The sequence below is a fragment of the Engystomops pustulosus genome, chromosome 6 (assembly GCF_040894005.1).
Source record: "Engystomops pustulosus chromosome 6, aEngPut4.maternal, whole genome shotgun sequence".
In the NCBI taxonomy this organism is placed as follows: domain Eukaryota; kingdom Metazoa; phylum Chordata; class Amphibia; order Anura; family Leptodactylidae; genus Engystomops; species Engystomops pustulosus.
This window is the reverse complement of record NC_092416.1, coordinates 184,822,096-184,835,963: the sequence shown is the minus strand read 5'-3', so window position 1 is coordinate 184,835,963 and position 13,868 is coordinate 184,822,096. Positions and strand designations below refer to the sequence as shown.

At 47.2% G+C, this 13,868-nt stretch overlaps 1 protein-coding gene across 3 annotated transcripts in view; it reads left to right on the top strand.

Annotated features, from left to right (window-relative positions):
- LOC140065436 (uncharacterized) overlaps nt 1-7,500 on the top strand; it is a 138,878-nt gene extending 131,378 nt beyond the window's left edge. The window contains exons 1-5 of one of the 3 annotated variants that reach the window (XR_011847897.1): nt 4,981-5,103; nt 5,321-5,416; nt 5,496-5,548; nt 7,074-7,154; nt 7,281-7,497. The gene's annotated coding sequence lies outside the window, so the exon portion shown is untranslated. The other 2 variants (XR_011847898.1, XR_011847900.1) reach the window with 2 other exon arrangements.
- Nucleotides 7,501-13,868: the final 6,368 nt, after the last annotated feature.

The following is a 13,868-nucleotide window of genomic DNA, read 5'->3' as shown; positions in this document are numbered from 1 at the left end:
AAACTCTCTGGCTCTGAGCAAGGATATTATGGGTTCAGCTCAACTGGGAGAAAGCAAAAAACACCATACCTACAAAAAGTACCTGATTGTGGGGTTCAGCACATCAGAGAATTATTTGCTGTCTGGAACCTCATAATGTACCTGTTTAGGGCTACACCCTTTATGGAGAGAGAGCTAGCACCCCTGCAGGTATGCAGGGACCTTTTGTCTCCTGCTGAGATATGTGAAGATTCAGTTGTGTGGAGACCTCTGCCTGTCCGTCATCGTCCTCAACGGCAGGCACTGAAATTAGGGGTGCAGTTGCCTCGGGATCGATGGTGGCAACAGGCTCAGGAACGGAGTCTTCTTCCAGGGGCAGCAGCATCAAAGACTGCTGTGGAGAAAACAGCCTCTCAGGGCCAGATGTCACTGGAGTGGAAACAAGTACACATAATTGAGGCACATTCAGAAGATCAACAAAACTGGGAGTTGATGAACAGAGAGGATCCCTAGGGCTAAATGCAGAGGGGCAAAGATCTTGGCACAGATGTAAAGGAACAAAGACATCTCTTCAGACGGTCTCCTCTTGAAATCTCATAGACTTCAGGGGAGACACTGTCCCTAACTAGGTATGTCTCACGCTCCAACCACCCATCTAACTTACTGGTAGGGTGGTTATTCTGCTGCCACACTCGTTCCCCAGGGACAAGAATCTTTGCACTTGCATGGTGGAAGTCCCGCTTCTATTTGCTCTGGGCCTCTTCGATCCTTAGATCCATGATCTCTCTGGCGTCCACCAAGCGTCTCTGGTGCTCTTGGACCCAGTCAGTTTGGGGAAGCAGAGACTGGGAGTCCGTAGCCTCCATGTCCAAGGCCATATTCGCTGGTAAATGGCTATGCCTCCCGAACATTAAGTAGTAGGGAGTGTACCCAGTAGAGCAGTGAGTGGTGTTGTTGTATAGGTACACCAACTCAGGTAAAAGCTTTGGGCAGTGAGTCCTTTTGGCAAAGGGCAGAGTCCTCCGCATATTGCTGAAGGCCTGATGATGATGGGGAGTTATAGGTTCATCCCTTGAAGGTTGTCCTGCAGCTTCAAGGATTAGTCGTTAAACCAACAGAATCGTGCTTGTCATGCCCGTATCGGCAGCAGTATCCACACCTTAGTGTCAGTTCTTTTCGACTCCAGGTGTTCCATGACTTTGTCGGAATTGGAGCCTGACTGGCCCGGAGTCACAGGGGGGAGGTTGTCTGTAAGGAAGTACTTTTTGAGGAAGAAGTCAGTTCCAACCATGCCAGTCGCTCTAGCATTTTGCTAGCAGTAGTGGCTCAAGTGCCAGCTGTGCTCGGGCCACGGCTTCTGCTCTGCATCAGACAGGCCAATAAGCAGCTATGGCCCGGAACGTAGTGTTACATGCACAGCTCTACTATCCCCGAACAAATTTTTTTTTTCATACTTGGCTTTTTTTTAGTAACTATTCTTCTGTATTTTCCAATCTGTTACTTGTATGCTCTCTCAGTTGTGACCTGGACTGTTTGCTACCTCTTATAGCATTTTTTTGTTGGTTTCTGTTATTACATGGCTGCACAGCAGCCTGGGAGGGGGATTGTCTTTGTGGTTGTCCTTTATAAATAAGATATGCAGAGTCAAGGAGACAGGGTTGTTGAAAGGCTGGAGTTTACGACTCAATGTCGGGTCTGAATCTAAAGCCCTATTACATTTTGACCAGTTTAAAAACTCTGTTTACCTCTTGCTGTGTTTGCAACATGGAGGTAAAAGGCAACCAGATAAAGGGCCTAGTTAACCGTATGTCCACAGTGGATTTGTTTTCTTCAGCTTCAGGATTTTTATATGGGAAACCTGGCAAAACTAGCTATGCAAAGTGAGGTAACTGCATTAAGCCCGGGCAAACATACTGCAGATGACTATTTCTCGGAGTTCAGGTGGTGGTCCATTCTTTCTAGGTGGAATGATCGAGCTCTTAGCTACCGATTCAGATTGAGATTGTCAGATGCACCGAAAGATTTGTTAGTGGGGCTTCATGAGCCTAAGACATTGGACCAGGTAATGTCTTTTGCAGTAAAGGTAGACTTAGAGAACATAGGCGTCAATGTGTGTCTGCTTTAGCTGTAAACACCTTTCTGTCTTCTTCTACTCTTCTACTACACCAACTAAAGAGACTTTGTGAAATACCGAAAAACTCAAGCATGTTGGAGCCATGTTATCTCTTGGCCTTAAGGAACATCATAGAAAGAATTCTCTCTGCTTCTTCTATGAAGAAAATCGTCACCGGATAAGATGCTGTCCCATAAGACCAGTAACCGAAAACTTCAACGACTAATGGTCGTTTGGGAGCACATGTATTTACCGAGCCAGTTTTGAAAATGTTGTTACCTGTAATTTTCTATTTTAAATGAGAGATCTGTTTCTGGCAAGGCAGGTAGGCATATGCATTCTTCATACACCCTTGGCAGCATTAGGACATACTACTATACATCATCAAATACCTTGGGGCAGATTTATCAAGTGTCTGAAAGGCAGAATATTTCTAGTTGCCCATGGCAACCAATCACAGCTCAGCTTTCATTTTACAAGTGCTCATTAATATTTTAAAGGGGAGCTGTGGTGATTGGTTGCCATGGGTAACTAGACATATTCTGACTTTCAGACACTTGATAAATCGCCCCTTGTCTCCATTATGCTACATTATGGGACCAGGTATATACCGTATTTTCCGGACTATAAGGCGCACATAAAAGCCTTGGATTTCCTTGGAAATCCAAAGTGCGCCTTATAGTCCGGTGCGCCCTATATGAGGACAGCGGACATAGGTCCCCGCTACCGGAGACAGCAGATCTCCAGCGGGAACTGCAGACCACGCGGCACGAACAACTTCTGCCGCGTCGGTCTGCAGTTCCCGCTGGAGATCTGCTGTCTCCGGTAGCGGGGACCTATGTAAGTATGGTCCGCTGCCCTCCTCCACCTCCCCCTCACCTTCCCCGCTCACCTTCCCCGCGTCGCCGCATCTCGTCGGGTCTCGTCTTCGGGTCGCGTCGCGTCTCTTCTCGTCGGGTCTCCGCTCCGCCCCCGGACCTCCGCCACGCCCGCGGACCCTGCGCCTTATAGTCCAATGCGCCTTATATATGGAATTATTACATATATAAGGCGCATCGGACTGATGCGCCTTATATTCCGGTGCGCCTAATGGCCCGGAAAATACGGTAACCTTTCACCATCAAAAATTATAGAACTACTCTTAAGACGTAATTATACTTCCAAAAGGATACAAGAGTTACACTGTTCAAAATATACCAATTCATCAACCTTTACTGAATATGTTAAAAATAAAACAGACACAATTGATGTAAGCAGAGAATCCAATATTGTGGTCCGACTGGGCCAAGTCACATATACAGGCGGTCCCCTACTTAAGTACACCCGACTTACAGACAACCCATAGTTACAGACCCCTCTGCCCACTGTGACCTCTAGTGAAGTCTCTGGATGTTACTATAGTCCCAGACTGCAATAATTAGCTTGAAAGTGTCTGTTATGAAGCTTTATTGATAATCCTTGATCCCATTACAGCAAAAAATTTTGAAACTCCAATTGTCACAGGGGCAAAAAAAAAAAAAAAATGTCTGGATCTATAATTATGAAATATACAGTTTCGACATACATACAAATTCAATTTAAGAACCAACCTATGGACCCCATCTTGTACGTAACCCAGGGACTGCCTGTACAACAAATCTGGTAAATCAGCCACCTATAAAAAATCTCCCATAGTGACCCTCTCACATCCAAAGTTGCATCGCAATTCACCGTGGCTAATATACAAGTGTCTTACCCACATTGTTGCTATGTGGTCGCCCGCGGACTTCCCAACGCACGTTTCACCCACGCTTCCTTAGGGGGTACTTCCGCTAGTATGTATATGAGACACGGTGAAATGCAATACAGCTTTGGATGTGAGAGAGTCATTATGGGAGATTTTTTTGTAGTGTAACTCCTGTATCCTTTTGGTAGTATATCTATTATACATCATGTTGTTAAGGGATTATTTCCATATTTCACAGACACCCCCTTGATGCCATGGCTCAGAGAGGCACAGGAAGTGAGAGTGCACTACATGACATCCAGTGTAGAATAAAAACCACTCACAACCCTTACAGGTTGAGAGACCCACAGAGAAACTTTCACTAGCACTAAAGAAACATAGCCCTGTCAGCAGATAGGACTGCCACCAATAGCAGATTATAATATAGGTGGTGTGGATGCGGTAGCCCAGGGTCCAAGCCATTTAGGGGGACCATGGCCTGCCAAACCACACTTCAAATTTTATACTGAGAAAGACCTTTACACATAAAATCCCCATACAGATGTTCCTGCTCTCAGTACACAAGAAGCATTTCAGGACCTGGAAGGTCCTGAAATTGCAGATTAATTGCATATAAATTGTCACAATAATAACATGATTTGGGATTAAAACCAAAATATCCATTTCAGCTGTAGACAGCGCTGTTTCGACCTGGTTGCCTGGTTACCCATATTCTCCACACAAGGCTAATAGGGGCCGGTCATAAACCGGTTAAAGGTTTATTTTTCTGGATTGAAATACCTGACTACCTACCTCCTGTTCCACCTTTACCATTACGTGGTATTGCACCTAAGCTCCATTATTTTTATACAGCTGAGATCCAAAACCAGCACAAACCATGGTCATGTGCAGCAATTGTTTTAGGAAAAAGCAGCCATGTTTTTTCCACCCCAGAATAATCCCGTTACACAGCACATAACTCTGATATCCATCCTTATGACGGTCTGACCGGAGATGTAATTTCCAATGTACAGAAAGACGTCGCCGAGCTTCATACCGAAGTAATGGAGTAACACAAACTGTGTGTATGACTCCTCCTCAGCACAGCCTGACTCCTCCCAGTCATGTGACTAATCACACAACCATGACATCATCACAGGTCCTATATCTTCTCCAGCAGCAGAACCTGGAGCCTGACTCCTCCCACACATGGGGCTGATCACATGACTATGACATCACCACAGGTCCTTGAGCCTTCAGAATTCAGCATCTGTGGTATATGTGGAGCACAGCTCTTCAGGTGGCGGTATGTATGTGTGTGTGTATGTATGTATGTATGTGTGTGGTCACATGTATCATTAACCCCTCACTTCCATCTTTCTGACTGGTGTTCACAATAAGAGGTCAGTGCTATCGACAACCGATGTAGCCCTGCGTAGCCGACAACTTGACTGAAAAGAGGGATGATTGTCGGGAAATTTGTAATTACCCACCTGTAATTTTGCTTCCTTGAATCACGACAGCGCCCAACCCGAGAGAGGGGTCCTCCTCCAGGGACAGGTCTTTAAAGCTCAGCACCTCCTTCAGTGGATTAGAGACTGTATAGGACTCATTATTTGGTTAGTACTAGCCGAAATTATACGGAATACCATACTTTCTGGTACATGCTTACCAAAAATTTTTTTTTTTTTGCAACAGGAAAAGGAAGAAAGTGTCAAGCAACAATAACTAGATAAGGGTGGTGAATACCGGTGAGTATTTAAATTAGGGAGGATTCACTGAAGAAAGTTCTCTTCACCCGAAATATAATTTGTGTGCACCCACCACATCCAACCTGCAGTGTTTATACAAGGTGCGGGGAAGACCAGGGGGCAGCCTGGTAAATCTAGTATTCTAAGGGCTCAAAAGTTCAACTTTAATGTGAGGTTCTCCAAGGGGGAGAGAGAACAACTTTTAAATGGTGACATTGGGGAGGAGACATTAATAAAAAACTTTTTCCTTGAGAGACGGTACTAGGAAAGCCCTTCTTCCTATCTGACGCTTTTTTAAAAATTTTATCCAGAGAGGATCCGAATAGGAGGTCACCATCAAAGGTGGCTCTTGGATACAAAGTCGTCTTTAGCCATAAGGCTCTGCAGGCGGAGTTTGATAAGGCCGAGGATCTCGCAGATAACCTGAGGGCATTGACTGATGCATCGGCTAAAAAGGAAAAGTTCTTCTGAGCAGTCATAACCTCCAAGATCAGCTGATCCCTTGGGGTGCCCTCCCTTAATTATTCTTCTGTGTTAGCCACATTTAATAAAGATCTTGACTCAAAGCCGCATTATTAGTTTCAAATGTTCTTGTCGAAGCCTCCCAGGAACGGCACAGAAAACTGTAAACTTGTCCATGGGGTCTTTAAGTATCTTGGAATCATCTACTGGAAGGTCCGATCTTATGGACACCGTGGATATAGCAATGTTCGCTTTAGGAACTGTATCCCATGACTCTGTTTCCTTATTGGAAAAGGGATATTTCCTCTCCATAGCCCTAGGAATAAACATTTTTTTTTTCAGGCTAACTCCATTCTCAGTTTATCAATCAAGTTATATTTTTGTGAATAGGGAAAACCTTCCTCTTATTTTACTCAAGTCCCTGAAACGTAACGTCTCTTACAGAGTGTCCTTCTCTTTCATCCTCTAATTCTAGCCTCACTAAGTGATCTCCCTAATTTGTCCTCCGACAAATTACGCAGCACTGCACAGAGCTTGCCAAATCGGTCCCTGTCCCCATTACCAGTACCAGTATGTTTTGGAGTGTGGGAGGAAACCCATGCAAACACGGAGAGAACATACAAACTCTTTGCAGAGCTTGACCCTGGGGCTTGAACCCAGGTCCCCAGCGCTGCAAGGCTGTAGTGCTAATCACTAAGCCATTGTGCTGCCCCTAGACCTCTTAACAGCTTTAGGCTATATTCACATGAATGTATGCCCGTCGTACTATAGCATGGCGGGCACACGTCGGTGCCCGGGAGAGGAAGAGTGGGTGAGCGCTGCCCCTCTTCATAGAGAAACATGGTGCACGGCGCCGTATTGCGGGAAAAGATAGGACATGTCCTATCTTTTCCCTGAATACGGAACGTTACGATGCTGCATGTTGTGCTGCACCATCCCACTCAGTACGGCACTGTGCACCCATTGCCAGCCTATGGGGGACGTATATATATTAATTTCAATAATTGTATTTTTTACATGATACTTTATATTTTTTATTGTGGCTTATTTTCTTTCTATTTAGGATCAGACAATGGAGAGAGACACGAGGGTGGAGAGAATCTTCCAGCTCACCCTAGAGATTCTCTTCTATATTACTGGAGAGGTGAGAGATTGTGATGAGGTCACATGACATCATTATCTATGGGAATAACAGATGATAGGACTGGAGAGGTGAGAGATTCTGGAAATGTATGGAGGGAGATTTATCAATGTGTCTCTCCATAACCAGGATTACACAGTAGTGAAGAAGACCTCTAGTGGGCGCTGTCAGGCCCCTGTGTATGAAGGACGGGGGAGAACCCTGAGCCCAATCCCGGCTCCTCCACCTCACCCCCTGATACATGATGACATCAATGAGCAGAAGATCCTAGAAGTCACCCACAAGATGATGGAGCTGCTGACTGGAGAGGTGACACTGCTGGGAATGCTGGGACATTATACAGTAACGCTATGAAGGGATCTGGGTGATGACGGGATCATTGTGTGTGTCAGGTTCCTATAAGGTGTCAGGATGTGGCTGTCTATTTCTCCATGGAGGAGTGGGAGTATTTAGAAGGACACAAAGATGTGTACAAGGACGTCATGATGGAGGACCACCAGCCCCTCACATCAGCAGGTAATAGACAGGACTAAATCCACACGTCCTTTCATTATCTGTATGGAAAGAAGGAATTCAGTCTCTGGATGTTTCCTACAGGTAGATCCAGTAAGAGAACATCACCGGAGAGATGTCCCAGTCCTCTTCTTCTACTACAGGATTGTAAAGAAGAAAAATATGACCCAGAGCATAATCAGGTAAATGAAGATAAGATTTCATGACATATTCTTTTATCTATGTGAAGTTTTATGCTTATCATGGAAACCCTCATGGTCATGGTTGCATTGTGACCCACATCTCGGGTTGCGGGCTCACCCGTGCCCCAGCTCCCTGCAGCTCCAACTCATTGCATTACTGTTTTGTGTCTGCCGATCAGGTGCACTCGTACCCTCCTCCTGGGGTGTGTGCGCCGGCCCCTGAAGATTTAAAGGGCCAGCACACTATTGATTGGTGCAGGCTATTCCCAAGATTTCTCATAAGCCAGCCTCTTCCCGCACACCCTGCCAGATCTTTGTGCCTTGTGCCCTAGAGAAAGCTTTGTTCTTATGCTCTGTGCTGATATTGCGATTTCCTGTTATGAAACCGGTTCCGTTATTGACTTAGATCCCAAGCTGCCTGTCCTGCCTTCCGCTACGTCCCCGTCTCCGATAATGTGCTGCCTGTCCTGACCTCCTGCCTGTCCCTGACTATGATTCTGCTCAGCGTCCCTGTACCTCGCCTTGGCCGCCACCACAGACAAAGTCGCGCTTGTGGTACCACGCTGCAACAAGTCCAACATGCTTTGTGGCAAGCTCTGGTGAAAACCGTTTACCGTTTATGTCATTGTCCATGGTGGTCCAGTGGACACACTCCCCCTGGAGCCTGACACTCATAAAATTGTCTTATTGTTGTCTCTAAATACCAAACTCCTGTTTTACTGTTTGTTTTTTTTCTTGAACAACTAAAAAGTTTATTATTTTTATAATTTTTTTTTTTTGAATAAGAAAACTGGAGAGGGGTTTGGGGTCAGTGAACCCCCTGGACCACCGCGGGAGATGGTACTAGCCGACACTTGGGACCAGAATCTAAGTGCCACCTGGTCTTCACCAGAGCCCGCCGCAAAGTGGGATGGCCTTGCTGCCACAGGGTGTGCCACCAGGTCGTTCCACAGGTGCGGCTAGTACACGATGGCAGCCAAGGTCGGTTACAGGCAGTTAGTTAGGGCTTGAGGCAGAGATGCAGGGTTCAGAGTTCAGGTCTGGATCGACAACAGAAGATCAAGGCAAGGCAGGTATAGGAACACAGGGAACAAGGCAAGGCAGCTTTCACTTACGGAAAACCGGAAGTGGCCAGCGCCAATCAGTTCTGGCCCTTTAAATCTTTGAGTGCCGGCACACGCGTGCCCTATCCAGGATGGGAGCCAGATCATGGAGAGGTAAGTGGGCGCCGGGGGGAGGGGGGCGCCGCGGATAGGGGCACAGGTGTGCCTGCGATCTTTGACATGGATCGCGGGGGTACCCGTGACAGTACCCCCCTCGTCCTCCCCTTCTTCTTGGTCCCAAGAAACCTCTGAAGGAGGCTTTGATCCAAAATATTCTTTTCAGGCTCCCAGGAACTCTCCTCAGGATCAAACCCCTTCCAGTCTACAAGGAAGAACCGCTTACCTCTGGCTAACACCCCCTTGACTTCGTAGACATCAATAGAGTCAGCCTCAGGAGGAGGAGAATGTTGAGAGAAGCGGTTCAAGATGACACGCTTCAGGAGGGAGACATGGAAGGAGTTTGGGATGCGCATAGATGGAGGAAGGTGGAGCCAATGGATTGATGCACTGAATCACCTCAAAGGGACCAAGGAAGTGGGGACCAAGCTTGTAGCTAGGTATCTTCAGCCGGACGTATCTAAAAGATAACCACAGGTTGTCACCTGGAGAGAAGTGGCTCGGAGGAGAAACTGGCAGGTTTGTTCCCAAATGGATTTGAGGTCCTGGACTAGAGTCTCTACCGCAGGAACATCGGAGGAAGTGGGTAGCGGAAGAGGAGGACGAGGGATTCTTCCATAGACCACATAAAACAGAGCTGCCCCAGCAGACCCAGAGTCCAGGGAGTTATAGGAAAACTCAGCCCATTGTAGCAGATCAGCTCAGTTATCTTGACAGGCTGAGACAAAATGGCGGAGATAACAGCCCAACTTGCCCATTCGACTGAGGGTGGTAGGAAGAGATTAACTTGCAGCTGGTTACACAAGGAGCACCAAACTTGGACACAAACTGGACCCCTTGGTCGGAAGCAATGTGCAGTGGAAGTCCATGCAGCCGGAAGATATGCTGGAGGAACAAACTGCTAAGCCGTGGAGAAGACGGAAGACCTGGAAGGGGAAAATGGAGAAGGGAAAATCAGTGACATAGCCATAGCCACGTGAGACCACAGGCAACTGGGTATCGGCAACAGAAGTAACAGTCACGTCGGTTTGAGACGAGAGGCTTTTGGCCCAAGAGGAGCAGGATCCCACGAAATCCCATACATCTTTGACCAGCTCTGGCCACCAGTAGTAGCAGGAGATGAGGGCCACGGAATGTTGCACCCCTGGGTGCACAGCCACTCATGAAGAATGTCCCCAAGACAAAATCCTCTTCTAGAGGGCAGGACTGACATACATATTGCCGTGAGGTAGCTGCCGAAGATCAACCGCAGCTGCATCAACAAGTTGTTCAGGACAGATGATTTGCCGAGGAATTGATTCCTCTACAAGGACAGCCCTGACATTCTTCTCCGCAGGATGGAAATGGATTAACAGGTTGAAGCATGAGAAGAACAACGACCAAAGGGCTTGTCTGGGATTCAGGCGCTGGGCTGTCTGGAGGTACAGTAAGTTCTTGTGGTCTGTGTACACACAAACGGGATGGAGAGCTCCCTCCAGTAGATATCGCCACTCCTCCAGAGCAAGTTTGATGGCTATCAGTTCCCCAATTGAGAAATTTCTCTCGGTGGAGGAGAAAGCCCTGGAAAAGAAACCGCATGTGACAGTTCGGCCTTTAGGCCCTTTCTGGGTGAGCACTGCTCCAGCTCCAATGGATGATGCATACACCTCAAGATAAAGGAGTTTCTCAGAGTCTGGCCTGGTGAGAACAGGAGCCGAGGCAAAGGCGGACTTCAACCTGGAGAAGGCCTCTTCAGCCGCAGAGGGCCAGGCACGGGGATTGGCACCTTGCCACGATGGGAGACACCAGAGTGCAAAAATGCGGAATAAACTGCCGATAATAGTTTGCAAAGCCCAGGAACCTCTGTATGGCTCGTAGACCTTCTGGGTGTGGCCACTGAAGAACTGCACACAGTTTAGAAGGATTCATCTGGAGGCCTCTGTCAGGGATTATGTAACCGAGGAATTGAAGGCTGCATTGGTTAAACTGACATTTTTCAAGCTTGGCGTAGAGATGATTAGCCCGTAGTCATCCAAGAACTTGATGTATGTGTGATTCAAGGGTCTTGAGGTCTGGAGAACACACCAAGATGTCGTCCAAATAGACCACGACACGCATATACAGAAAGTCCCTGAAAATGTCATTCACTAACTCCTGAAAGACCGCAGGAGCATTACACAGTCCAAACAGCATCACTAGTTATTCGAAGTGGCCATCTTGGGTGTTAAATTACGTCTTCCACTCATCACCCTTGCCGGTCCGTATCAGATTATAAGCACCACAGAGATCCAGCTTGGAGAACACCCTGGAATCGCACAGGTGATCAAAAAGTTCTGTATTCAATGGCAGGGGGTAGCGGTTTTTAACCCTTGCCTTGTTTAACCCAGGATAGTCTATGCAGGGACGTAAGGAGCCATCCTTCTTGGAAACAAGAATCCTGCGCTAGCTGGAGAGGAGGACTTCCGTATGAAACCTCTCTGCAGGTTCTCATTGATGTAGTCGGACATGGCAACCATCTTGGGAACAGAAAGAGGTGCCTCTAGGAGGAGAGGCACCTGGCAGAAGATCCACATGGCAATCATAGGGACAATGCAGTGGCAAAGTGGCTGCTTGTTTTTTGGAGAAAACATCTGCAAAGTCCCGGTAGCAAGCTGGCAGACCCTCCAGAGACTTGGGAGACACCGAAGAACCAGTGGTACCAGAGTCCAAAGATGCAGAGACTTGCCACCGACACTGAGGAGCACAGGAACTGTCAGGCGTGGAGAAGCTGTATTCACACTGAGGGACACTTCGCCTAGAAGCCCTAGGTGCTGGTGTTTCACGGCTGTTGGGGGACGGACAGGACAAGCCCCAATGAATTGCTTGGGACTGGCACAGTACAAGCAGAGGTTTTCCTGACAAGCTCTGGAACATTCTTTGACTTTGAGTCGGACTCTGTCGACTTGCATAAGCTCCACTGCAGACCGTGCGGCCGGAGGCTGAAACGGCTTTGGGAAACCAGAGCCAAGCGAGGTAGACATGGAAGCTGGACTTGCGGTTGTTTGTCACTCTTCAGCATGCTCCATGAACCGCATTGCAATCCAAGTGGCCAGGGTGATGAGACCACTCAAAGTAGCCGACAGGACACGAGTAGCCAATGCATCTCCTTGGCGGAAATTCAGCAGCGCCGTTTCAGCTGAGGAGGCACGTGCGAAAACCGAACGGAATTCAGCCAAGAATACAGTATGGGTAGCCGTGACTGGATCGCCTCTGCCCCATAGAGGAGTGGCACAGGCCAAGGCTTTCCCAGAAAGAAGAATGACAATGCATGCCACCTTGGAGCGTTAGGTGACAAACTGGGAAGGTATCAGTTCAATGTGCAGCAAGCACTGTGTAATGGAACAAGGTAAGGAAGCTTTCACTTAGGCAATGAGCTCAATGATCCGGCGGGGAATGATGGGAGCCGCCAGTCTTTATGGAAACCCGGAAGTGGCCAACGCCAATCAGCGGTGTGCTGGCCCTTGAAGATTTAAAGTGCTGGCGTGAGCGCCCTAGGGAGTGGGGACGCAGGTCGCCTAGCCAGGATGGGAGCCGGATCGTGGAGAGGTAAGCAAGGGCTGGGGGGCGCAGCGGAGAGGGGCACAGGTGTGCCCGTGATGGATCTCGGGGGCACCTGTGACATCCAGTCAGGTCATATTTGCTCATTATTTTGATTTCTTCATCACCTGGTGACTTGTTAAAATATTTGTTTCTCAGGTTTTGTATCAGTATAAAGATGCGAAGAACATTACTGCCCCAGAGACATATGTGAGGGACGATGTGCGATGTAAGGAGGAGATTCCTACAGGTAACTGCCCAGGTGAGTAGTAACCACTAAAGCAGAGACAAGTGATAACATAATACATAAAATGGAGAAACAGAATAAGAAAAGCTGGAAGGTGGGAGCTATGAGGGTCAGGAATACTGCTCATCAGGACCTCGGGGGAAGAGACTGAGATGTTACATCAGTAATAATACAGAACCTTATGGTAAGCAGGAAATTCACAGCGCCACCATGGGCAGACAAGAAATGCTGCATGCTGCACGCAAATGTTCTGAGATGCAATTTCTTCCTGCAACCAATGTTAAGGTTATATTTCATAATCTGTTTTAATCTTCACAGATGATAATACCAGGAGCTCAGAGGAACATCAAATATCATCACATGTTACAGCAGGTGATGGTTGTATCACACCACTTTCATCAGAAGATCATGACAATATCCCAGATGCATCCTCAGGCCTTCACACACAAGATCCGTCATCTGATCCTATTAGAAGCGATCTTCAACAGAGTCACACGGGGGAAAAGCCATTTCCATATTCAGATAAAATACAAGCTCTTTTAAAATACAAAATCTGTAACCCAGGAGAGAAGCGATTTTCATGTTCAGAATGCGGGAGATGTTTTGCTCGGAAAAAAGAGCTTGTTAGCCATCTGACAATTCACACGGGGGAGAAGCGATTTTCATGTTCAGAATGCGGGAAATGTTTCGCTCGGAAAGAATATCTTGTTAGCCATCTGATGACTCACACAGGGGAGAAGCCATTTTCATGTTCGGCATGCGGGAAATGTTTTTCTCGGAAAGAAAGTCTTGTTAGACACCAGAAAAGTCACACAGGGGAGAAGCCATTTCAATGTTCAGAATGTGGGAAACATTTCAACCAGAAATGGTATCTTGTAAAACATCTGAGAAGTCACACCGGGGAGAAGCCATTTTCCTGTTCACATTGTGGGAAATGTTTTACTGGAAAACCAAACCTTGTTAAACATCAGAAGTCCTCACACAGCGATAAGCAAAACTC